General features: G+C 41.7%; 1 long non-coding RNA gene across 1 annotated transcript; it reads right to left on the bottom strand.

The window, feature by feature from the left end:
• Positions 1-1,271: 1,271 nt before the first annotated feature.
• LOC119087918 lies at positions 1,272-26,699 on the bottom strand. The gene is made up of 3 exons (XR_005091461.1): positions 26,496-26,699; positions 21,909-21,999; positions 1,272-1,385 (listed from the first exon to the last, which is right to left on the bottom strand). It is a non-coding gene; the product is annotated as an uncharacterized LOC119087918 (long non-coding RNA).
• Positions 26,700-26,722: the final 23 nt, after the last annotated feature.

The following is a 26,722-nucleotide window of genomic DNA, read 5'->3' as shown; positions in this document are numbered from 1 at the left end:
TCAAAGAGGTTGTGTTTGACAACTGATCCTGAAGTGATCAAATAAAGGAATATAGTGATTTGATAATCTCTCTCTTTATTTGAAACATCCACATACATAAAATATATGACTTATACTTCAGTAGAAAACAGAAACAAAACCCTGTGCGAAAACCTTAAATTAGATGGGACGGAGGAGACAAGTCAGTTGGTAAAGTGCTTGTCACAAAAGCGTGAGGATCTGAATCAGTTCCCCTAACACACATGAAGAAGCTGAGCATGGTGGCACATGCTTGTAATCCTGGGGTTGAGGGAGGGAAGCCGGTGGCTCTGCCTGAGCCTAACCCGGGAGCTCCAGGCCAAGTGAGAGACTCTGCCTCAGAGAGCAGCAGAGACGCCATCTGAAGAAAATGTCAGCACAGACATATCAGAAGACAAGCAGGAGAATCAACTGAATAGCACACTCATTAGAGCCCAAAAGACAAAAACAGGAAAATTGAAGATAAAATTGATAAATAGGTAATGGAAGTTTTTCTTAACATCTCATGCAGGAAAAAACCAGTGAACAAAAGCTGCAAACAACAACAATGTGGGCGCTTTTAATATTTGACAAGAGAAGGTAGACACAAAGATTACCCCTTATGATTTCATTTTTATTAAGATGGAAGTTGTAAAATAAACAAAAAACAATTGGGCTAGGGCTATAGCTCAGCGGCAAAGTATTTGTTTAGTGCACAGAAGTTTCTGAGTTCGAGTCCACACTCCAAATGACAAAATCCAAGTTATACTGTTGAGGATACTCATTTATGTGTAAAGGAAAAGGAAAAGTGGAACACAGTGACCATAAGAATGGGGAGGGGAAGAATGTGGGCTGTAGGACCCAGGGACATTTGAGACTCAGAGATGTTGGACTTCTTGGCATGGATTCTGGTTTCCCAGGTCACTTCACACTGTTTTTTTTTAAACTACGTTAAGATGTAGATGTATAAATCCAGGTATGGTGGCTCATGCCTGTAAACTCAGCACTAAGGAGGCTGAGGCAGGAAGATTTCTGCTTTAGCCCAAATCTAGTCTGATCTACATAGTAAGTTCTAGGCCAGCCTGGGCTACAGTGTGAGGCACCCCTTACATCTCAAACACACACACACACACACACACACACACACACACACACACACACACACACACACACATGCATATTTAATACAATTTTTCCAAATGAAAATTAAAAGAGAAAAAAATCCTAGACATTATAAAAATAAAAAATCCAATTCATGATGTCCCTGAGACAACTTGATAAATGACCTCTTTACTCTCCACGTTTGAGGAGCATGCCTTCTGTGATGTCTTCAGGTAACTTCTCACTCAATGGGAAATGGTGTTGTTATGTCAGGCCAGTCCTGTAAACTGCAGATAAAAGAAAATGCAGTTACTCTGCTGGATTTGTTCCTCTGGTTGCTCGCTGGTGCCCCCTGCTGGCATCAGTGTTCTGGCTAACATATTTCAGGAGTCCTGTCAGTAACTGTTCTGAGATCCCTGATGGAGGCAGACCCAGGAAGCTGTACCTTAAATGTGCAGACCACAGGACATGACAATAAAATGATTAGCATGCACATCCTGTGCATGATGATAAAATAAATGCTTTCTGGGAAAAATGTTTTTAAAGGGCTTTTATTTGTGCTAAGGGAAGTGACTTGTTATTTCAATCTTGTTCCATAAAATAACCTTGTGTAACTGACCCATGATGTTTTTATGTTCATGGTATCAATAGTGAACAAAAGACTGAAAATTTAAAATTCAAGAATTGCCGGCATCCCTATCCCAGTCCGGTCTGTTCGTTCCTTTACCCAGTATTAGCTGAGCATTTATTACACACCCAAGGCTGTGTTAGGCATCGCAGGGGCTGGCTCTATGAAGCATGCATGCTATTGGGGAACACAGACAATAGTAAGCTAAATGCTCCATTTTAGATTGGGATTAAACGCCATGAAGAGTGTAAAGCAGGGCAGGAGATAGGAGTTACAGGAAGGTATAGGGGTTAAGGGGATGTTTTAAGTAGATGATGTAGGAATTCAAAAGCCTTTTTTTGCTTCTCTAACCACCGAAATTAACTGGCTTCCAGCATCTATTGCACCCTTCTGGGGACTGAGTGAAACTGACCTTGACTTTGGGTGGAGCAATGGAGGGAGGAACAAAGAGGTCCCAGGAAGCAGCTCAGGCCGAGCTAAAGTATTGTTTTCTTAAATAACGGGAGGGAGGGAGGGAAGGAGGGAGGGAGGGAGGGAGGGAGGGAGGGAGGGAGGGAGGGAGGGAGGGAGGGAGGGAGGGAAGGGCTAATGTTGGCTAACGATTTGAGGTTGTAGTCCATCACAGAAAGAAAGTTATGGTGACAGGGCTTCAGCAGCTGGGCACATCGCATCCACAGTCAGGAGGCAGAGGGAGATGAATGCTGACGTCTGGCTTATTTTCTCTGTTTCATTAAGTCTAGGACTTAATAAGCCATTGAATGATGCCATCCACATATGGGGTAAGTCTTCCCATAGCAATTAACCTGTTCTAGAAACTTCCCCACAGACATGCCCAGAGGTTTGTCTTCTAGGACTCTAGGTCCTGACAGTCAATGTTATCCATCATAGCTGGAAAGAAAAGGAACGGGCTGAGAGGACATGGAGATCCTAATGCTCCAGAGACCAGGGGAGACGGGGAGGGGGAGGGAGGACTATCAGAGAGAGGGCCAAGGGGAGGGCACCACAGGAGGGTGTGCCAGAGCCCTTCCTGAAACGAGTTCCTTCCCTCCTCAAGTTGGGTGAAGCCTCTAAAACCTGTTTAAACGAGGTCCTTGCCCCCAGTCAGCAAAATCTATGATAGGTGGACAAAAGTGTAACAGAATCAGCTCAGCTATCTCCACTGGCATTTAATCATGAGTCCACAACCCTCAGAACCAGCACAGGTTCTGAGAACTCCAGCCCGGCACGAAGTCACATGGCACTTGTAGACAGAAAATGGAATAGAGGTGTGGGCAATGGAAGTGACGTGGTGGGACAGCTCACCCTTAGCCTTCTCAGAGAGAATTTCAGCGGTTGTCTTCCCTGGCTGAGGCACCACTACCCTGAGCGGCTGAGCCCCAGCTGCCAGAGAGAAAACTCCTGTCCAGGCTGCCAGCTTTTGTGCCGTGGTCGTTACATAAGGACTCATGACAGGCATCCTCGGCAACGCCTCCTTTAACTCCTCTTGACAGTATTGATTGCTAAGGATTGATAAGCTAGGGTCTCCCAATATTGACTGGCTCCATGGACCAACTGAAGAGATCCACGAACTGAACAAAGGAGCCTGGAGAGTATGGGGTGAAGGGAAAAGACAAGGCATCTTTATTTTCACTGACCTCTAACTATATATTGTCTAATGTGATAGCAGGGAACAAACATCCCAGGATGATTGTAAATATCTTGAAATATCATTTAACCCACATCTGTTCCACAATCACAATGGGGAAGAGGCCTGCCCCCGGGTTTTATCACACCACACATTTTCTTAAATATTTACCACATTTCAGCATTTGCTGTTTTTTGTTTGCTTGTTTTTGTAATCCAATGTGTACCATTCTCTATATTTTTAAGGGCACTGTATTGAGGCGTTCAGAGGCCTAACAGATTGCCAAGGGTCTTAAGAATTTTCTTGTTACACTGGGTCATGAATTTGTTTGGGAAGAACAGACCTCTCAAGTCACCTTGTGTGGGCAGCCTGAAGAACCACCTCAGGGTGACAGGCACCTCCAGGGGTCTAGTACCCAGCTAGAGGAGAGAATATTAACTAACCCTTCCTGATAATCCAGGGACTTGTTCCACCCTGGCTTGCAGGGCCACCAGACATTTCTAGGGATGGACTGCCATCTGGTGGCAGATTTCCTCCCTCATTCTCTCTGTCCTGTAATTGGGAGTATTCAGAGCAATCAGCAGCACTGGGAGGCTCAGTGCTCTTCTCCAGTCTGTCCATCGTCTCAGTCCCACTCAGAACACATTCCGATCTTGGAATTATAAATGTTCAGTAGGCGGAGGTGCCTGGCAGGATTCAAACCCCAGTTTTCCTCTAATGGAATTCCTCTTCCCACAAAGGGGAATTCTTAGAAGTCCTGTGTAGCCCAGAATGACCTTAAACTCCTCCTGTCTGCCTGCCTCCACTTCCTAAGTGCCAGGCTTGCAAGTGTGTGCCAACATGCCCAGCTCTCAAAAGATCACTTCTATCTGTGCTCATATCTGGATAAACTTAAATACAGGGTGTTCAGAGAGAAGGTGGGGCTCCAGGGAGCATACACTTTTGACACGTCCAGGCTTCAGTGGTCCCAGAGTCTCAGGCCCCTGACCACCCTGGCTCAGGCACTGTGGTGCTGGCCCCTCTCCGCCTCTCTTCAGATTTCCACCGCTCCCTGCCAGGCTCCAAGCCACCACGTTTCTTTGCCCTTTGAGTTTGTGAAAGAGCCTCGTCTCCCTTCCCCCACCATTTCCCCCATCACTTCCTTTCCTGTATGACGTCCAAAATGGTGCAGTTGCAAACACAAGCCTGGCCAAAGCTTCCAGAACTCGCTGCCCCTCCGTGTAAAAGAAGTCCTCACTCTGTGAGACCTCTCATCTGCCCTGTGAGGGAATCTCTACGCTCCTCACCTCCTACACAGCTGCAGCAGTAGGTGTAGAGTGGGTGCATGGGGGACTTTGTGTTATCCTTCACACAAGTGGTGTGTGCATGCGTCTCAGGGCCTTTGCAAGAGCTGTCCTCCTCTGCCCCAAACAGCAAATACCAGCAGGGCTCATTCTCGCCGTTCTTTCCAGGCCCAGTGGCTCTCTACTCTGCCCCTTGCTGGTTGGATTTTCTCTGTATCTTTACCTTCATCTAACGTTGTCTGTATTTCATTCATCTTTTGCTGTTTCCCTCCCACTGGGAAAACGACCTCCAGGAGAAGGCAGACCGTTGTCTCCAGTCTAGTGTCAGTCCCCCATGTCTAAAGCAGTGCTAGTACGGGACAGAAAATGGAATGTCTACAGTTTTAAGAGCCACATGACCTTCCATCAGGACACCACCCTGCACTTGCCAGTGGCCTGCAGCAAGATTGGCCCCTCCCCGGCTGCTCCAGGATCCAGGTAGAAGCATCATCCTGGGTTGTTGAAGAAGTAGCAATATACAAAATAACAATATTTGGTTGTGTTAGGGTTGGCTTGGGTTTTTTAAGACAAGGTCTTTCCATCTAGCCCCAGCTGGCATGGAATTCTATGTGTAAACCAGGCTGGTATAGGAGTCCATATATAGACCAGGCTGGCATGAGATTCTATATATGGACCAGGCTAGTGTGGGATTCCATATATAGACCAGGCTGGCATGGGATTCTATATATGGACCAGGCTGGTGTGGGATTCCATATATAGACCAGCCTGGCATGAGATTCTATATATAGACCAGGCTAGTGTGGGATTCCATATATAGACAAGGCTGGCATGGGATTCCATATATGGACCAGGCTGGTGTGGAATTCCATATATAGACCAGGCTGGCCTAGGGTTTTATATGTAGACCAGGCTGGCCTGGGGTTTCATATGTAGACCAGGTTGGCCTGGGATTTCATATATAGACCAGGTTGGCCTGGGGTTTCATATGTAGACCAGGCTGGTATGGGATTTCATATGTAGACCATGTTGGCCTGGGATTTCATATGTAGACCAGGTTGGCCTGGGGTTTCATATGTAGACCAGGTTGGCCAGGGATTTCATATGTAGACCAGGATGGCCTGGGATTTCATATGTAGACCAGGTTGGCCAGGGATTTCATATGTAGACCAGGTTGGCCTGGGATTTCATACATAGACCAGGCTGGCCTGGACTTGCTGCAGTCTTCCTGTCTTTTAACCTCTCAGATGCTGGGATTACAGGTAGGCACTGTCAGCCCCACTTGGGGGCTTTTTAACAATTATTTGTGGTGATATTTTAATTGTGCTGAAATGTGATTTTATTTGTATGTTAATAAATAAAGTTTGCCTGGAGATCAGAGGTCACATAATGAGGTCACATAGCGAGCCATAAACAGAAGTCAGGCGGTGGTAGCACACACCCTTAATCCCCATCACATGGCAGGCAGAGTCTCTGTGTGGTCAAGGACACAGCTAGTGTGGTGACACACGCCTTTAATCCCAGTACCAACTATAGAGACCTGGAGGTCTGTATAGACAGACAGTGACAAGGAAGTGATGGCTCTTAGAGCCAATGAGAAGGCAGAACAGGAAAGCAATAAAAGTGCAGGTTAGACAGAAAGAGGCTCTCTCTTAGGAACCCACGGCGAGGTTAGTTAAGGTTTTGTCAGTGGCTCTTCCATATTTCTCCGATCTCTTCCACTATTGCCCCTGTATTTGGCTTTGTGTTTCCTATTTAATAAGACTGTTTAGAAATTTCATCTACAATTATTTGTTTTTTAAAGGTTTTCAGATGTTAATTGACACATAATGGTAGATATGTATGGAGTTCAAGGTGACATTTCAGTGCATGGGTGTAATATGTAATGATCAGACCAGGGTAGCCAGCATATCCATCACTTCAAACATGAACTGTCTGTCTGTGGTAACTACTCAAAGTCCTTTCTGCTAGGCATTTTAAATATACAACTGTCATCTAAACTCATCCTGCTGGTTTAGAACATAATCCCTCCTCTGATTTCACCCCTGTATTATTGATCATCCTTCTTCAATTCCTTCCCATCACCCTTCTCAGCTCTGGGAACCACTATTCTGCTTCTGTGAGATCAACTTTTTAACTTCTACCTATGAATGAGAGCATATGTTCTTTGTCCTTCTAAGTCTAGTGTGGTAGTTTGAATGTAATTGGCCCCCATAACCTCTCAGGGAGTGGCACTATTAGAAGGTGTGGTTTGTTGGAGTGAGTATGGCCTTGTTGGAGGAAGTGTGTCACTGTGGGGGAGGGCTTTGAGGTTTCCTATGCTTAGGATACCACCCAGTGTTTTAGGTCCACTTCCTGTTGCCTGCAGGATGTAGAACTCTCAGCTACTACTCTAGCACCACATCTGCCTGCATGCTGCCATCCTCCCTGTCATGATGATAATGGACTGAACCTCTGAAACTACAAGAAAGCCTCCTTAACTAAATATTTTTTCTCATATGAGTTGCCATGGCCATGGTGTCTATTCACAGCAATAGAACTCCTAAGACAGAATTTGATACGAGGGACAGGGGTATTGCTGTTATAGGCCTGACCATGTTTTTGTTTGGAGTAACTTCAGAAGTTTAGGTCAGGAAAGCAGTTGAAATGCTTTAAGCATTGCTTAATGGGCCATCCTAGTAGGAGCATGGAAGACAGTGGTGCTGAATGTGGTTTGATAAACTGTGGGGATCAAGATGTTTCAGAGGAGACAAATGTTAGTACATGGCCTAGAGACTGGTCATGTGATATTTTGGTGAAGAATGTGGCTGCTTTTTGCCCTTGTCCAAGGAGTCTGCCTGGGGCTAAAGTGAAGATTTTGGGATTGACTCCATTGGCAGAAAAAAAAAATCTCAAAACAGCCTAGTATACACTCTGTCCTGTGGTTATTAGTGGTAACTCTAATGAAGATTTATAACGAAAAGGAACAAGCTAAGCAAGGCAAATTACAAAATATAAATTTTGAGAAGAATAAAGAGTACCAGGAAGTGGGATGGAACTACTTCTTTTGTTCAAGGAGATAAATGGACTAAGACATGGAATAAAGGAAGTGGTGACCTCAGGGCAAGATCCCACCCAGCTAAGTTTCCAACTTGTGGAAAGAAACTAAAGTAATGCTTAGAGCAGAGTATGGTGGGGCACATCTTTAATCACAGTACTAGGAAGGCAGAAGCTGGCAGATCTTCGAGTCTGAGACCAGTCTGGTCTAGAGATCCAGTTTCAGGATATCCAAGCTTAAGCAGTGAAGAACAGAGAGCTGGTAAAGATGTAATTGAATGAAGTGGCTATGTTCCTGCCTCAAAAGAAGCAGAACTTGGCAGCTTTGGCCATGTGGTTCTGACTTTAGAGTTAAGGATAAAAGTAACAGGTTATGGAATTTGCCTCTGTGCCTAAAGAAAGCCATGTGTCAGGGTTATCCCTAAATGGAGGCCTAGAGAGGCCATTTCATGAAGCTGTGAAGTTGAAGCCTGGATTTCCTTGGAGACTCCAAGATGTTAAAGATGCCAGAGTCATGGGATACCTGCCGAGGAAGGCTGCTAACAGGAAGTGGCACTAGCCCAAGAAAAAGAAGTATGTTGCAGTCAACAAAGCTGAAAATAGTTGGAGATCTGAAGAATTATTTTTTACATCAGACATGGAATGCAGAGTTTGGAGTTTGAACAGCTGGTTTTTGATCTTGCTTCAGTCCAGTATTTCCTCACTATGCTCCCTTCCCTGTGTTTTGGAATGGCAATGTATTTCCTGTGCCATTATATGTTAGAAGCATGTGATCTGCTTCTTGATTTTGATTTTTACAAGTGATTACAATTAAGAGATTGCACGAAACTCAGAAGAGACTTTGAACTTTGGACTTTTAAACATTGCTGAGACTATGACAGACTATGGGGACTTGAAGTTGGACTAAATTCATTTTGCATTATGATATTGTTACAAACTTATGGGGGCCAGAGAGTGGATGTGGTAGTTTGAATGTAATTAGCTCTCATAATCTCATAGAGAGTGGCACTATTAGGAGGTGTGGTTTGTTGGAGGGGTGTGGCCTTGTTGGAGGAAGTGTGTCACTGTGGGAGTGAGCTTTGAGGTTTCCATGCTCAGGATATGACCCAGTGTCTCAGGTCCATTTCCTGTTGCCTGCAGGATGTAGAACTCTCAGCTATTATTCCAGCATCACATTTGCCTGCGTGCCACCCCAATGAAATGTTTTTTATAAGTTGCATGGTCATGGTGTCTCTTCACCTAGGGATTATTATGAAAATGATTTCTTCTTAGCTGTATTGTCTAATTGATAATAATAATGTTAGTTTAAAAATTAGGGTTTTGATGACAAAAAGTAAAACAAGGAAGTGTCACACAGCTAGAACACATAAGTTTCTATTGAGGAGCCATATAGACTGTGGCTTAGGTTAATGATTAAAAAAAAAAAAACAATTCATCCCAGTAGCCCAGCTAGCTTAAATTCTTCTAATCTTAATGTTGGGAGGTATGTTCACAGGTTTTGAAGTGCATCATTAGCTTAAACAAAGCCTTACAATAACTTCAGGTTATATCAGATGCTTTGGTAATAGTTTTGAGATAGAAAACAATCTAAAGTTCACAAAGACACAGAGCTAAGGTCAAAAATACAAAGTAGCCCAACTGTTACTAGCTGATGGACTTTCCTTGCTAGGGTTGGTTGATGAACAAAGGTGATAATTAATTCCTTATACCCATTTTTGCCCTCAGTCTCCATATATATATATATATATATATATATATATATATATATATATATATATAATGTGTGTGTGTATGTGTATATGTATATATACATATATATGTATATAGTGTTGATGAGTGGGTATGTACCCTAAAGATTTGAAGTAGAGCTGGCTGATTCTTTTTCATATATAAAAGTTTAGGTTTGTGATTCCTTTAAGATTCCTTATAGGATTACCTTTCAAGATAAGTAATAAAGTAATTGGCCCTTTCTTTATAACTGCAAAATGCAGTCTGCCAACAAAAGAGTTGACTGATAAAAAATACTTTCTACTTACACATGTTCTGTTAATGTGTAGCAAGTTACTTAGATGTAAATGTGGGCTATTGGGTGATTTTGTTTTTAATCATGTAAGGGAGATAAAAAAAAAACATGTTTTTACCTGTATTCATTATAAGTATTCACTTGAAGAACAGAATGTAATCACATTGTGTAGCTGGGGGGCTTCTCTCCAGGTTCCCCAAGCCCCGCAGTCCCACAATCTACTTATAAAATAATCACTCAGACGCTTATATCACTTATAAACTGTATGGCCATGGCAGGCTTCTTGCTAACTGTTCTTTTATCTTAAATTAACCCATTTTTATAAATCTATACCTTGCCACGTGGCTGGTGGCTTACCGGCGTCTCTACATGCTCTTCTCCTGGTGGTGGCTGCAGTCTCTCCCCCTCTGCCTTCCGCTTCCCAGAATTCTCCTCTCTCCTTGTCCCACCTACCTCCTGCCTGGTCATTGGCCATCAGTGTTTTATTTACATAGAGTGATATCCACAGCAACATTGTGATTCCTATATTGCTTGAAAAACTTTGTTGGAGTGTATAAGCTGTAGGAAAAAAGTATACAGTAGGAAAGAACACAGAAAGAATACAGAAGACTAAAGAAGGAAACCATCAAGAGAGAGTGTGTGTTGTTTTTCCCTTTACCCACTCAGATATTAAAGTCTAGTGTGTGCCAACTGTGCAGATTCCCTTTGAGCCATGTGCTGCTGGCAGTGATAAGAAACCCTAACTGAGACATCTGGCTTATTTTACTTGATATCTTATTTTATGTGATGATATCTTCCAGGTCTATCTATGCTACTGCAAGTGACAGGATTTCATTCTTTATGGTTGAATAATATTCCATTGTTTCTATACCACATTTTCAATGAAAATTATCGATCAATGAACAAGTTTATTCCATATCTTGGCTTTGTTAATTACTATTAACATATGAATGCAAGTGTCTCTTCAATGCACTGATTTTATTTCTTTGGGATAGTGTCAGGATAACTGGATAATAAGTTAATTCTATTTTCTTGAGGAACATCTAATATTGTTTTCCATAATGACTTTACAAATTTACATTCCTACCAATAATGTAGGAGAGTTCCCTTTTCTCTATATGGATGCCAGCATTTGTTTGTTTGGTTTTTTGTTTGTTTCTCTTTTTAAATTTTTACATATTTTAATTAAAATACAATTACATCACTTTCCCTTTTCCCCTTCCTCCCTCAAGCACCTCCCAAGACCCCTTCCACTTTGTCCATGCCCCCCACTCTGAAGTTGACAGCCTCTTTCTCCTCAATTTTTATTGTTAAATGTGTGTGCACATGCACATAAATACATAAATACAACCTGCAGAGTCCATTTTTGTTGTTCGTATGTATATGGCTTCCAGACTGGCTATTCTGCATTGGACAAGTGACTGGGGGCCTTCTCCATGGAGGACGCTCACTGTCCCTCTCTCAGCAGTCATCAGTTGCCTGTATTCCTTGTCCAGGGGAGGCACCTTTGAGATTTTCCCCTGTCTGTATTACTTTGTCTATTAACATTGCCATTGTTCTGGTCTTGTTTATGCAGCCTTTTCTATGAGAAACTGTTTTACAGCAGGGGACATCATAGCCCCTTGTGGGTTTAATTGGCATTTCTGTTGAGGCTTTTCCATATACTTGCTGGTTATTTGAATATCTTCTCTTGAGAAATATTTACTTAGCTCATTTGCTTAATTTCTAATTGAATGATTTTTATTATTTACTCATATACACTGGATATCAATACGTTGTTGGATTCTAAATTGAAAATACTTTCTCCCACTCTGTCGGCTTTCTTTTCTCTCTGCTGTTTCCTTTTTTCACAGATCCTTCTTAGACAGAACCTCCTTCATCCATCTTTGTTTTGTCATGAGTGATTTGGAGTCTTATCACAAAAAAAAAAAAAAAAAAAAAAACCACCTCGGCCAAGAACAATGTCCTGGTATTTCCCCTATAGTGGTTTTGAGTCTTGCATTTAAGTTTTTGACAATTTTGAGTTAGTTTTGTTCCTTAGGTGTAGCTGAAGTTTTCCTGTGTCCCAGCCTGCCAGCAGCAGGGACAAATCTCTCTCACTCGCGTCCCCCAAGTAAACACACAGAGACTTATATTACTTACAAACTGTATGTCCGTGGCAGGCTGCTTGTTATCTGTTCTTATATCTTAAATTAACCCATTTCTATAAATCTACACCTTGCCACATGGCTCGTGGCTTACTGGTATCTTACATCATGCTTCTCCTCGTGGTGGCTGGCAGTCTCCTGACTCAGCCTTCTTCCCCCCAGCATTCTCCTCTCCTTGTCCTGCCTACACTATACTTCCTACCTGGCTACTGGCCAATCAGCATTTTATTTATCAATCAATCATAGCAACACATATTCACAGCACACAGGACATTCCACAGCACTTTGGAATGGTTTTTTAAAAAAACAAACAAACATGTAGACTCAACAGGTGTGGCAACACACAACCTTTAATCCCAGCACTCAGGAAGCTGAGGCAGGCAGATCTCTGAGAATTGGAGGCCAGCCTGATCTACATGGTGATTTCCAGGCTATCCAGGGCCACGTAGTGAGACCCTGTCTCAAAATAACTACAACAAATGTGAAGACCAAGCCTATCCCCCACCCACTGTGAACTTCTGACACACCCTGAGGTGGATGCCTAAGCATCTGACAGTTTTAAATTACTACATGATTATGAGGCACAGCCAGGTCTTAGAGATAACTAGTTCAGAAACTGAGTTACCAAAGCACTTCTCTGCTGTGTGCCTCTCATACTTCTCCTAAGAGAGGGGACAGCAGGTTTCTGTCCCCATTTCACAGGATCCCTGAGAGGATTACTGACCTGGTCATCCAGTAAGTCTCAGAGCTGGGACTTAAGTCTGTCTTTTGACTCAAATTCCAGGCTCTTTCTCACTCAAGTATAGCAGAAGCCATCTGTAAATAATGCTGTATATCCATGCATAACCATCTCTACTTCGTCTGCATATTTAGACTGCATTTCTTTTTCTGTCTTGCCTCAGTAGATTACTAAACTTGGGAACAGCCCCCAGGCTGCATTATCCACTCAGGACCTAGCATATTCTGGGCTCTGTACAAGTTAGTTTTTGAATGAATGAATAAATGAATGAAGCCGTTGTTCCCACTGTTCTCCGAAAATTCCTGTCCTGCTTTAATGGCTGTACTGTCTGGTGACAGTTACCTCAAAGGTTTGTAATTAGGGCTGGTGAGATGGCTTGGTGGATTAAAGGTGCTTGCTGCCATAGTGTGTGTGCATTCACACACACACACACACACACACACACACACACACAATTAAAAAGTATAATTTTGTTTAAGGGAGAGTGGTAGTTTAACACCAAGAGCAATTGAGCTCAAACCTGGACTAAGGTGCTACCCTCCTCTCCTTCCCCCCAAGCACTTATGTAGCTGGAAATGTCACTGAGTGTTGGGATAAAAAGCGATAAATAAAATTCTTTCTGCTTAGAAGTCTACAAACTTCAGACTGTCATAAATAGGTCTCGTTAGAACAACTTACTTTCCCAGGCAGCCTGCAAATCTAAGCAGACAAAGGATGAAAGAATAATCATGCATTAAGTTAAATTACACATTTAATTAAAATTAAAGCTATTTTTCCCTCCAGATGAACCTGATGACTTCTCCAAACTGGAAATGCCCGGTCCCCACCAGCCAACAGGTATTCTCTAGGCTCTTTCTCTGGCTGAAGACAGCAGGCTGTACACCAGATTTTTTTCAATCTTGGCAACATCAATGTTTAAGTTTATAGCATTTTTCTGTGGATGGGGGTTTGTCTATTCACTGTAGGGATTTAGAGGTCCCTGCCCTCCACCAAGACCCACCAACAGCTTAGTCAAAGCTTTCTCAAGGCCTGTGCCCAGAACTCTACACAAACCCGTCTGAGGCTTTTGCTTGGCCTATGTCTTCCTTTCTCTTCCACAGGCTCTTCCCAGTATCACCTCTCTGTCCTGTACTTCCACTTCTGCACTACATGGGCCAACACAACAGGTGTCAAAGTGGTTCTGGAACGTTGGAAGTAGCATGGAGTTCTGAGAGCGGCTTATCACTTAACAAGGAAGACCACCATCCAGATTGAATACGGGATACACACAGTCCGAAGCGCAACATGGCTGCTGAGTTGCTAAGCAAGTCACTATCAATGGGCTAGGGCATCTGATGAAAATACTCTTGCCAGTGCAATCAGTGGTTTGGACATTTGAAAGTGTTCAGTTATGTGTTTTGTTCATGTACTGTAATACCCGACAGAAACCACCTAAGAGAAGAGATGTGTGTATTGACTGCCAGTTTATGGGGATGCAGTCCATGTGGTAGCTAATCTTGGTTGCCAGTTGGACTACATCTGGAAACAACTAAAATGCAAGCCGTTGAGCACTCCTATGAGGGATTTTCTTAGGTTATTTGAGGCAAAAAGACACACCCTAAATCTGGGCCATGCCTTCTGGTGGCAGCCCCATTGGAAAGGACACAGAAGAAGGAAGCTTTGGTTTTTTGCCTGCTTGCCTTCACTCTTCGATGACAAGTTTATCTATGCTGTTGCTGAGTCATCCCTTCACTGGGGTTAGAACCTATGTCTTTGGGGTTCCAACTTAGATTGAAGATCAGCAGTCAGGAATCAGTGAGAGCCAAGCTGGAAATGATGGTGACCTATAACGCTCACGGCCAGATTCTCAGCAACCTCCCTCCCTCAGCTGGGTCCTAAATCCTCAAGGTTCCACAGTCTCCTTAAACATATCCATTAGCTGGTGACCAGCTGTTAAAACACATGACCCTGTGGGCACATCTCCTAGTCAAACCCTGACAAGGGAGTCTGTGCTTTTAAGGACAGTGGAGTTGGATGATTTCCTGCAAATGAGTAATGAGGATCTAGGTGCCTTTTCACAATAAAGAACTCAGAAGAAGGCCAGCAGCACTTTTGGTGGTTTGCAAATAGGCACCTAACTCCTGTAGGCAAGTTGAGGAGAAGATACATGTAAAAGTCATGAATCTCAAGACTCTCAAAAGTGTTCAGCCACCATGGTCTGTTATACTGAGGTCAGTGTTCTGGTTGAAAAAACTTGAGACTCTGAAATGTGAGATGGGGATATGAAAAGATACTTCGGCGGCAGTTCTGAGCACCCTAGTCAAAATGTAGATGCAGGAAGACATACACCTTCCCTCTCCAGGCAACAGCTGCCTCATTGCCTCTCCTGGCCATCAGACCAGTAACTAAAATTAAATCTCAGCAGCTTGCTGGGACTGATGCTGGAGATTATCCTGGAGCAGACTTTCAGGAATTTCCCAGCACACACTGTCTACCACCGAGGAATGCCGAGAGAGTAGATTACAAGGGTACTGGACCAAGGCGCTAAATGGGAAAAGTGAACATGTAAAGACATACTTAGGGTCACTTTCTCAAGGCATGGTTATTAGAACCTTGGTATTATCTCCAAAGGTCAGGTAGAATACATTGTTATATGCCTTTCCAAATGTCTTGGTAGCAGATGGTAAAAGATAATGAAAACAGTTGGAAAATACAATGAGAAACAGTTCAAATTCCTCGGAATGAATAGCATTCATTTCTAGTTTTGTACCAGGGCTATGTTAGCTCGCCCACCCTCTGTCTTAATATAGTCCAAAGAGATCTGGGCCATCTGGACACCACACAGAATGTCACATCAAACCATTACATCAATAAAATAAAGGCATGGCTGGAATTCTAGAGCCCTTGATTGGAAACAAGTACCATAGGGTATGCAGCAAGCCCTACAAAGATTTCAGGATGGGCCACTTCTGTACACCTCTAAGAATCATATGAGAATGGACATGAAGAAGTAACATTTTTGCATGCTGAGACACATCCACGAAGGAAGAGTCACTGAACGGTCACTTTAGCCAGCTGACATTCATCAGTCTTTAGCAGTGGGTATGAGGGCTGTGTGAATGGAGTAACTACCGTAGAAGATGGAATCTAGATACAGGACTACAGCATAAATATTCACTTAACCAAGACCAATCTAACTGCTACATCCGGTGACCAAAAATCAGATAGAACACATGAGATGGCATTGTTTCCCAAAGAAACCAGTCAATCATTTGGTGACAAGTTAATGACATTAGGTTCGACTCATTCTGAAGAGACCACAGGTTCCTCCTCATAGGATCCAAGTCCTATTTCAATTATGGGTTTCCCTATTTCCCATTCACAGAGCCTCTAACATCGGTAACATCAGGATCTATCAGCCTATGAAACACCTGATCCCTGGATATAAAATTCTACCTCACAGGAGATGTGCATCAGAGCAAAGCAGGAGTGGGGTGGGTACCACCCAGAGACAGACAGCCTAACAGAGCCTTATGATGGCCGATCAAAGACATCGCTGAGGCACTGGCTGAGAGGTCTGCAAAAATGAAATGTCATCCTCCAGAATGCAGAACAAGTGGTATACCCCTGAAGATAATACATGTGTCTAGGAACCATGGGGTAGCAGTATGAATGGAGCCAATCATTTTCAGTGACCGTCTGGAAAAAAATTGTGCGTCCTGTCTCAAATTATGGGCTCTTCAAGGTGAAAAATCCACTTCCCCAACCCAACAGGGACACACTTGCCAGGGGGTAGGGGAAGAGTCCATTGAATTATGGGTGGCACCTAGACATTTTGGACTGGTTGTATCCAGGACCAACAGGTGAGAAGAGGATCACTGTCATGGCCAGAACAATGAACTCTAATCAGTAGAAGTTAGGGCTGTGTTGTGGGATATTTGGATCACACGCTGGCGCTCCTGAAACTGACAATAAAGTTTACTTTGAGTCAGAGGTTGGAGCTAGCTACTAGCTGACTAAAATTAGCCATAGAAGTTTTAGAGGACTGAGGACATTTAGAGAGACACAGGAAGTAGTAGGGTGGGGCTTAGAAAGATTTTTGGCCTTTATCGATTAAAGGAGAGAGAGAGAGAGAGAGAGAGAGAGAGAGAGAGAGAGAGAGAGAGAGAGAGAGAGAGAGAGAGAGAGGAGGCCACTGGTCGAATCTCACTGTTTCTCTGATTATTCAGGTTCTTTCCCAATATCTGACTCCAGAGTTATTAATAAAGAATAATTAGGTAAACTGCTTCAAGGCTGCTTCTATACAATAGAGATAAGAAGGAGAAGATGAAGAGCCCAGGAGACCCACTTAGATGCCTTTAGGGTTCTTTAGCCCCCGGTGTAACTGTACACATGTATCTTTAATGCACACAAAGCTTTAGAAAAATGTGATTACAAACAGCACAGATGACTGTGTAAGACCACCATCAGCATCTTGTTAGTAGAGAAGGGTAAGATGAGTTCCAATGGGAAGTGGAAAAGGAAGCCCTTGAATCCCTGTTGCAGCCCCTAGGAGATAACGGTTTGTCCCACAGATCTCTTTCTTCTAACTTTTCTTTGGGAGGACAGAGTTATAGGGATATTGGAGGGGCTTCCTCTCCAGAATACAGAGATAGCTTACATGAAGGTTGGATTCTTGTCACCATGAGAGTGAACTGTTCCAAGCTCTTCTCAAGGAAGAGAGTATGCTGAGAGGTACTATGACTTCAGAAGCCATCACAGTATGAATGCTACAGCTATGTTCTTCCTAGCTCCTATTAGCAGCGGCTTAGTGGAGCACCACACTAGACCCCAGACGTTCCTACCCTAAGGGCCTTCTTTCACAGTAAATCTCTACTCTGGACCTCCTTCCCTGTTGCCTAGCCAAGACTTTCTCAGAGCTTTTATTATTTGAAGGCTTCTTACCACAGCCACCTCCTTTTGCCTCTCCCTTCACAGCTATTGGGTCTAAATCTCTCCTCCACTGATCTGATTCTCCTACTCACCCTGTTTCATGGGTTTTTCTCACAGTAAGTCTCTTGGCCCTTTAATTCTAACTTGGCATCTGCATCCTGGTGACAGAGTGAGTTAATTTTTCCTTCCATTCTAAAAAGAAGAAAGGTTAGGTCATTTTCCTAAGGTCCAAATTAAATTGTCGATCATTTTTAAAAGGTAAAATTGTAATAATTAGAAAATTATTTTTTGGAGCTGTGGAGATGTCTTGCCTTCACGGTTAAGAGCTCTTGCTTTTCTTCCAGAGAACCTGAGTTTATTAACCACTTAAGTCAGGCAGCTCACACCTGCCTGTAACTCCAGCTCCCAGGAACCAGGTGCCCTACTCTGGACTCCTAGGTGGCACCCACACACAGAAACAAACACACAGGCAAAAATAAATCTTTAAAAAGGAAAAAAGGTATTTGTTCTTCTTTGAAAGCACAGTTTCTTCTTTGCTCCCTTAATAAATACATGCTTAGTCATTGTGTCTTTATTGCTCATAGGTTAGAGAAATCATAAGGTAAAAACTAGTCAGTGCTTCGTAAAGAAAATAGCTTTCATTGAGCACAAAGGCAAAGTTAAAAGTGTACACTACAAACCTCCCCATTGTCTTCCTTCTGGTTAAGAAGACAGAACTGCCATATGTGGCTTAGGTGTAAAAATCATAGAGCAGTGCACATGTGCTGTGTGTAAAGGATTGATTGTGGGCTTTAAGTGGTGCTAATTTTTATTTTCCTATCACATGCTGATGTGACATTCACTAAAGGTGGCACTTAGTACAATGATCAGATCAACTTTTACCCTGGGCACATAGTTTTTCTACCACTTGAAAGCATGTCACAAAAAGAAAGAAAGAAAGAAAGAAAGAAAGAAAGAAAGAAAGAAAGAAAGAAAGAAAGAAAGAAAGAAAGAAAGAAAGAATAAAGAGACAAGGTTAACTTCCTGTTTACTGGAAGACAAGCGGAACATAATGAATAGTTAGTGATTAGACTGTAGTAGTTCACGTTTTAATAAATTTATGGTATGGAAAAACAAAGTCCCTTATTCTGAAACAGTTCTTTTTTTTTTCCCTAAAGGAAAACCCAATGATGATGGCTCTGTTTGCTTTATCCTTCTAATAGATCCTGAAAACAAAACCAACTTTGCTAAATTTTCATTTAAGCTTTACATCAACATGTCCTTTATCTCTGCTTATACAACTGGGAAACAGAAAACCCAAATTAGTTTAAAAACAAAAACCAAAAAGACACTAATTAGAATTCTAAAGAACTTAGGGGAAGGGAGATGTGTGGGAGATCACACCTGACATTGCCTTATTCTTATGGGGGGAAGAAGAGAGAAAATTTTATAAATCATGCTGAATTGAAAAAGAAAAAGAGAAGACACATTTCCCAGACAGATTTTGAAGCATACAGTTCCAATTTAGATTTCTCAGTGTCTTGTGGTGTTTAGCCATTATAAGAGACCTCAGTGAATGAGAAAGACACTGTGTATCCAAGATAATTCTACTTAGAGAAACAAGTGTATTATACATTTAATTCTTATCTCTGTTGACTGCAATAAAAGTGAAGACCAAGACACTGTAAGGTTTAATTAGAAAATCAAATCAACAATTTGAAGCGCATTCTTGAAACAAGTACCTCTTGATTTAGCTGCACATTAGGGCGACCTGGGGAGTTCCCACAGTCTCTCCACCTAGCTCCACTCAATATCAATTAAACTGGAATTACTGACATTCTTAACTCTACAGGTGATTCTGGAGTGCGTCCAAGATTGATACAGATTTCCTTGGATACTAAAGTTATTTTAAGCTTTAAACTATGTTCACTTCATGTAAGCTACAAACTGAATAGCTACAGCTCCACAGAATACCAAATGACATTTAATTTTGTCAGAGAATTTCAAAAAATGATATTTAAAGAATGATAACTGCTTAATGTTATATCTGGTGGTTAGCCTTCTAGTTCTAGAAGTGGCTGTGAAGCCTAATTGTAAGTCCTGATTTAAAAGAATCCTTGCTGGGTCCTTTCCTTCTGGGATGAGAACTGAGCCTATGGGGCGGGGTGAGCTTCACCCCTTTGTGTGTTCTCCTGGCCCAGGATTCTGCTATACCTTCTGGACAGAGAGGACACCTGGCCACCAGAAAGCAGCAGGCATGAGCATAAATAAAGGCTAACTATGTTGTCTATCACCACACAGAAGGTGACTCAAATGTCAGTGCTCTTAACTGCAATAGCTACAGCAGTGACTAACTTTTGAAGTAGAACCTCACCTAACTACAGATTAAACTTTCATCATATAGCATCAAAAACTTCTACACATATGGAGATGTACATTGAGATCATTAGATAGTTGAAGTATTGATAGTTACCGGGTTAGAAACAAAATTATAGGATGTAATTCTCTAGTATTATTCTGTAAAAATGAAAAATACTTTCTTATTCCAAACAAACAAAACTCCTACATGAATGCACATTGACAGTATAGGAGACTCAATTTTAAAATACATGACTAATAATGGGCTCTGGTGTATAACAAATCTTTATTCTCCTTGGTGAAGAGGCCAATGAGTAGTAGGGAATTGGTGTGCACATGTAAGCAGTTACTTGGATGTGTCTTCCAAAAGATGGGATGCTACTGTCTCTGGAATTGAAGACACAAATATTCCCAGATTGTGTGGTATAATAGGCTTTTTTGGATGGCCAGTGCCCAAATCATGACACGGAGACTTACTAATTATGAAATCTTGGCCTTGGCTTAGGCTTGTTTCTAACTAGCTTTTATGACTTAAATGAACCCATTTTTGTTCATCTGTGTGTTGCCATGTGACTCATGACTGTTACCTGTCCTCCTACGTGTCCTGCTTCTTCTTCCCCAGGACCTCTCTGTCCCAAGAAGTCCTTCCTAATTACCTCTTTCTGCCTAGATATTGGCCATTTAGCTCTTTATCAAATCTATCATAGTAACACATCTTCACACAGTGTAAGGGAATATTCCACAACATTTCACCCTTTTGTCTAAATAAAAAGGAAATGTTTTAATTCTAATATAATAAAACTATAAACAATACAAACAATTATCAGGTTAGAATTACATTCACAATGTCCAGTCCATTGGTATTTGGCAAATTTAGAGAAAATACTCCATTATCTATCCTCTCTTGATGAGTCTAACCTTTTGTACCTAATTTACCTTCTATCCTAAATTGTATTACCAACCCCAAGCTAATTTTTTTATCTCAAAACATTTTTTAGATAAACAATTTAAACTTTTATGTCTCTCAACCTTATATACTTTACACCTCTTTTGTGAGTTTTTTTCTTAATTTGATAACAAGGAAAAGTGCAACTGTAACTATTTAGTCCTCACCTCCACCAGAGGCACAAGAAGGACATATTTCCTGAGTAAATAGGAAGTGCAGAGCAAACAAATTCCAAAACTATAGAAATGACAGAGACATTTGGCTGCATGGATAGTCACCCAAGGTTCCTCTGCATTGTTGGGGCATGAATCTTTGGCCTATGGGCCTAAAATATCTGAAAGACTTCTGTGAAGCAGGAATTTTTGAAGGACTGTCCCACCTTGTCTTGGAAAAGTTCAGCACTCACTTTTTTGTGTGTCCTGCTTGTCTAGTTTCCACAGCACCAGTAGTTGAGGCAAGGGCATTTTTTTTTTTTTTTTTGCCAAAATGGCTAGCCTTTGCCACAAAGAAAGCAAACTCCATATGGAGGCTTCTTGATACCCATCATCCTTTTTTAAAGTAAACTGGTGCTGCCAAGAGCAGATATGTCTCCCTGTTATAAAAAGCCTTATATTATTAAAACATTAAAATGCCATAATCTATAGGTCTTTGAAGTGTGTGAAGACCATCTATCTATTTAAAATATATCTGTTTGACCTTGAAAACATACCTAACATGACTGTAAGTTTGATTGTTATAGATGACTAACTATTAACTTGTATTTCTTTATTATCCTAAATAGCTTTCAAGGACTAAAACTTTACATTATATTTTTAAATGGGCTGAATAGGTACAACACCTCACACAAGAGTAGAAACATATATAACAAAAGTAACCTTAAATTTGTATCAATATATAAAAATCCATACCAATGTAAAATATTTGAAACATTTGGTTGTTCAAAAGTAAACTCAACAATATACCCTTATATCCCATCATTTCAATACTATATTCCCTTTTTCCCTCCAGAAAGAAATCTCTGAATCTAATCTCTTTTGTTTAATTTTTTCCTGACTGTGACCAATAATAACTTGTAACAAACCCCCTAAACGAAGACAAACACTATAATCCATCAAATGACCAAAAATCATCCACCCTACCTCTTGGGAATGTGGGTGTCATGTTCTATAGACTGCTTCTTGCTTTCTAGGGATGATGGCATCTTTGGGGAACCAGCATCTTTGGGGGACCCTAGGAAATAAGGATAATGGTCAAGTTCTGGGAGAGCTAACCATAACATTTGTTGTCCAGACTCTGTGCAATGGAATAGTGCAAGGCTTCTTTGCAGTCCTGGCTAGAATAGTCTGTGAGGCTGAACCATCTAGCAACTTTGAAGTTGTTCTGGATGTAGAACTTTGAGGAAACCGCAGCAGAGGCACTCTGAGACACTGGATCACCTGGGCCACCCATTTTCACTGGTGTCTGGTTCCCTTACTTTGAAAACACACAAACTTTCTGCATTAACACAAATATAGACTGTGTGTTGTACACAAGCCAGCCAAAGATGATTGTTTTGTTTTATATTTGGGCAGGTAAAATATGTCACCTGTCTTGTAGGGGTTTTTTTTAGGTTTATTTTTTCATGTCTATAGTTAAGATTTTCAGGGAGTGTACCCCAATCAAATCTGATCTTTATTAACCTGGAAGGAATCCACAGCCTTTAGTTTCCTGTGGAAACAAAACCAGAACCTTTCCCCCAACATAATACATTTTCTGACTTCCATTTTAAAATTAAGACATTCTTAAAATATTAGGTTGGTTTAATTTATCAGTTTCCATAATCCAATGTCTCTCAGAAGCTATTGTTTTTTGTACATTAGCATTTTTAAAACTCAAAGTCAAAAAAGTACCATACAGGATCCAGACACCTTGTGTATTTCTCATCTTTGCATGTTTTATTTTTTTATATTACTTTACTCTCTCTTTAAAGACAGTATTATTTTTAAACTATATTTATTTTTCTATGACTGTCTATATCAATTTTCTTTTCCTTTTTCAGCATCTAAGCATGTTTTTAAGCATACTATATCTGTTCAGCGGTTTTCTCAGTCTGGACCTGACTTTGCCAAGCACCTGCAGCCATCTCTGACCAGGTGAGACAAATCTTTTTGTTTGTTTGTTTTTTGTTGTTTTTGTTTTTCAAGACAGGGCTTCTCTGTGTAGCTTTGTGCCTTTCCTGGATCTCGCTCTGTAGACCAGGCTGGCCTCGAACTCACAGAGATCCACCTGCCTCTGCCTCCCGAGTGCTTGGATTAAAGGCGTTTGCCACCACTGCCTGGAGGTGAGACAAATCTTAAACTGCAATGTCAACCTCTGCTCAGCTCAGCTTGGCTGGCCAGTAGCTGCTGCACCTCTGTACACCAAGCACCCACCCACACGAGAGATTGCAGGACTAGAAAGCCGTACCTGGCTCTTTGGCCAGAACTTTTCTTAGCTTTCTCAGGCTGTTTGGATATTCAAACCCCCACTTTGGATGTCTTATGTAGATAGATTTTTCTTTGGGCTGCCAGCTCACAAAAAAAATGACACAGAGACTTATTATTATGAAATCTTGGCCTATAGCTTAGGCTTGTTTCCAACTAGCTCTTATAACTTAAATTGGCCCATTTCTATTCATCTACATGCTGCCATCTGGCTCGTGGCTTTTACCTCCTCTCTATGTCTTGCTCTCTCTCCATCTGGCTGGTGACACCTTTCTTGATCCACAAGACCTCTCTGTCCCCAGAAGTCCCACCTAATATCTTCATGCCTAGCTACTAGCCATTCAACTCTTCATTAAACCAATCAGATCGACACATCTTCACACAGTGTGAAGGACTATTCCACAACGGTATGATGGAGTGTATTCTGTAGCTCCTTTTCTCCTGGGGAGCGTTTACTTGTCAGGGCTTTCTAAGTGTCTGGTATCTTCACCAGTGTCTACTCAATAGACAGTGCAAACCAGGCTCCTGTAGGCTTTGAATTCTTGTTTCTTATTTTTCTTTCTTTATCATTTATCAAAGAATTAATGGAAGCTGGCTGTGGTGGCATAAACCTTTATTCTCAGCACTTAGGAGGCAGAGGCAGGTGGATTTTTGTGAGTTTTAGTTCAGCCTGGTCTACAAAGTGAGTTCCAGAACAGCTAGGGCAGTTACACAGAGAAACCCTGTCTAAAAAAAAGAAAGAAAGAAAGAAAGAAAGAAAGAAAGAAAGAAAGAAAGAAAGAGAAAGAAAGAAGGAAAAGAAAAAAAGAATTAATGGAGTTCAGTTAATTAAAGCAGTTCACAGGCAGTCATATTGAATTTGGAATCCAGAAATTGAGAACATGGCTAGTACATCCCCTTCCTTCATTGAATGAAAAAAAGTCACCTTCAAAATTTCTTTTTATTTCTTTCTTAAGTTAGCATACAAAGTAATTGGTTTCATCATGAAATGTTCATATATATATATATATAGTTTTTATTTGCCCCCTCAATGTTTTCCTCATGCCACCTCCCCTTCTCTTTCTTGTGGAATAATCTTTTTGTACACTGTGAATATGTGTCACTCTGATTGGTTTAATAAATAGCTGAGTGACCAATAGCTAGGCAGGATTTTCGGGGCAGAGAGGATGCTGGGAAGAAGGGTGGAATTATGAGGAAACACAGAAAACACAGAGGAAGCGGTATGGGCTTTACAAAATAAAGGTGACTGAACCAAGTAAAAGAATGTAGATTAAAAGATACAGGTAAACTTAAGTTATAAGAACTAGTTAGAAACAAGCCTAAGCTATCGGCCAAGCTTTTATAATTAATAAGTCTCTATGTCATTATTTGGGAGCTGGCTGGTGGGACAGAAAAATCTGCCTACACTTTCTGGTCTCTTTCCTCTCAAATATCATTTCTATCTGCTTTCATGTCACAAATATCCCATCATTTTCTTTTGTTCCCCTCTCCCTTCAAATCTCTGCACTTTCTAGTCTCATGCTCTACACACACTTGGGGAGGATGTATTTGTCACAACAAAAGCAGGTGAGTATTTATGAAATCTGTGTTCTGAGCAGTGGGATGGGGACCTAACAATATAAGTATGGCTTCTAGCCCAGAAAACTGTACTATCTTATATATTATGCTTCTCAATTTGAATGTCTCAAAGGGCAAGAAACTGGGTGAGTTGGAAGATAAGAAATTCTTAAGGTCAGTGTCTTAGTCACCATTTTATTGTTGTGAAGAGACACCATGGCCATGGTAACTCTTATAAAAGAAAGCATTCAATTGGGGGCTTACAAAATGGGGAGCTATAAAAAGGGGAAGTGGAAAAGTTGTAATTCAGAAAGCAAGCAGGCTGAGTGAGGGTTTGTGAGCAACTAACTGCCTTGGGGGAGAAACTTCTCGGATATTCATAAACTTCTCGGATATTCATAAATTCATTGAGGAGACAATTATGCCTCCATCTTAGCATGCCTTTAGGTTTATCATATATTTTATACCATTTCCAGAACAGATAGCTTTCTGAGGTGCATTTTTCTGGCCAGATGTTTGACAGGCCCATTTGGATTAACTCTAGAGGATCTAATACATTTTTTTTTTGTAATTTTATCTTTTGATCAGTTTAGAATATGTCTCCACTCAGCACCAGAGGTATGACTCAGGTCCCATTCTTTTCGTCAGAAAATCTTCGACCGCATTTTTTTTTTTTAAATTAAAGTAAAAAAAAAAATTAATGAATTAGTCAGGTCTTAAGGGGTCTCCTCTTGGCCACACGCCAGGGGCAGGTCATAGGCAGGTGTGGTACTTACTTGCTGCCACACTAGGGGCAGTGTTTCAAGGTCGAAGCTGGAACAGCTACCCACTACAAATTTGTCATACTTTACCAGGATATTTATAGCCTTTTCTTGATGTGCCACAATAATACCCTGCTACTCTATCCCTTTTGTGTGGCATTTACGGAATTTATTTTCATAAGCCTCTTGTAACTGTATAATACGGTATTGTGAATGTTGAGGGGCAGTTGGGACACAGCCTTCTCCTCTCATATGGTAATTCCAAGGATCACTGTGGTACTTTCCACTTTGTTAAAATAGGTGTTATTAGACACAGGAGGCAGGGGCCACAGGGGATTATGGTCTCCAAAGGTTTTCGAGCTATTGAACAAAACGACAAGCGTACTTAAAACCAACATAAAGACTCAGAAAAAAAGGAAGGCAGAGGTAGAGACCTGCCTGAGTCAGGTAACCTATGCCAAGGATCACCTGGTGCACCAGATGCTGCAGACACATGGGAAGTTTGTTCACTGGGGCTTCAAAGGGGGCCCCGCCCGACCAACACCTGTATTTCAGAACTGTTAGGCAATAAGGTTCTGTTGTTTAGCATGATCAAGTTTGTTTGGTTTTCTTTTAACGTGTATGATTATTTTGCCTCCGTGTACAAGTACACCACGTGGGTGCGGTGCTCCAGGAGGCCAGAAAAGGCTGTGAGAACCCCTGGGACTGGATTTACAGTGAGCCACCATGTAGGTGCTGGGAATCGAACCTAGGTCCTCTCCAGGAGAAAACAGCTGAGCCACCTGTGAAGCTCCCATGACCAAGTTTATTACCTAAATTGCTTCCGCGGTAAAATTGAATAATACCTTAAATATATATCCTGAAGTGGAAAGTGGAGAAAATGCATGCCCAAGAATGGGCCGACGTTAAAAACGCCAACCACTTATGGAGAGTTTTTCACAATCACTGCGCTCCGCTCTAAAAACCTGGGGTGATTCCCGAGGTGCTTACTAATCTGCCCAGAGATTCAGAGCTAAGAGTGTGGACTACGGAAAACGTGAGTGTTGGTGAACAAGATGACCACAGAACCGACTCCGGTAAAGCTTTTATCCTCCAGGCTGGGCTGACGGAAAGGCACACACGCTAACAGGCGAGCTATCCGGACACCGAGACTGAAGGGTTAACGGGGCGGTC

This window comes from Peromyscus leucopus, chromosome 1 (assembly GCF_004664715.2).
Source record: "Peromyscus leucopus breed LL Stock chromosome 1, UCI_PerLeu_2.1, whole genome shotgun sequence".
Taxonomy (NCBI): Eukaryota; Metazoa; Chordata; class Mammalia; order Rodentia; family Cricetidae; genus Peromyscus; species Peromyscus leucopus.
Note: the sequence above shows the minus strand (reverse complement) of the source record. Positions and strands in the feature narration are given on the sequence as shown.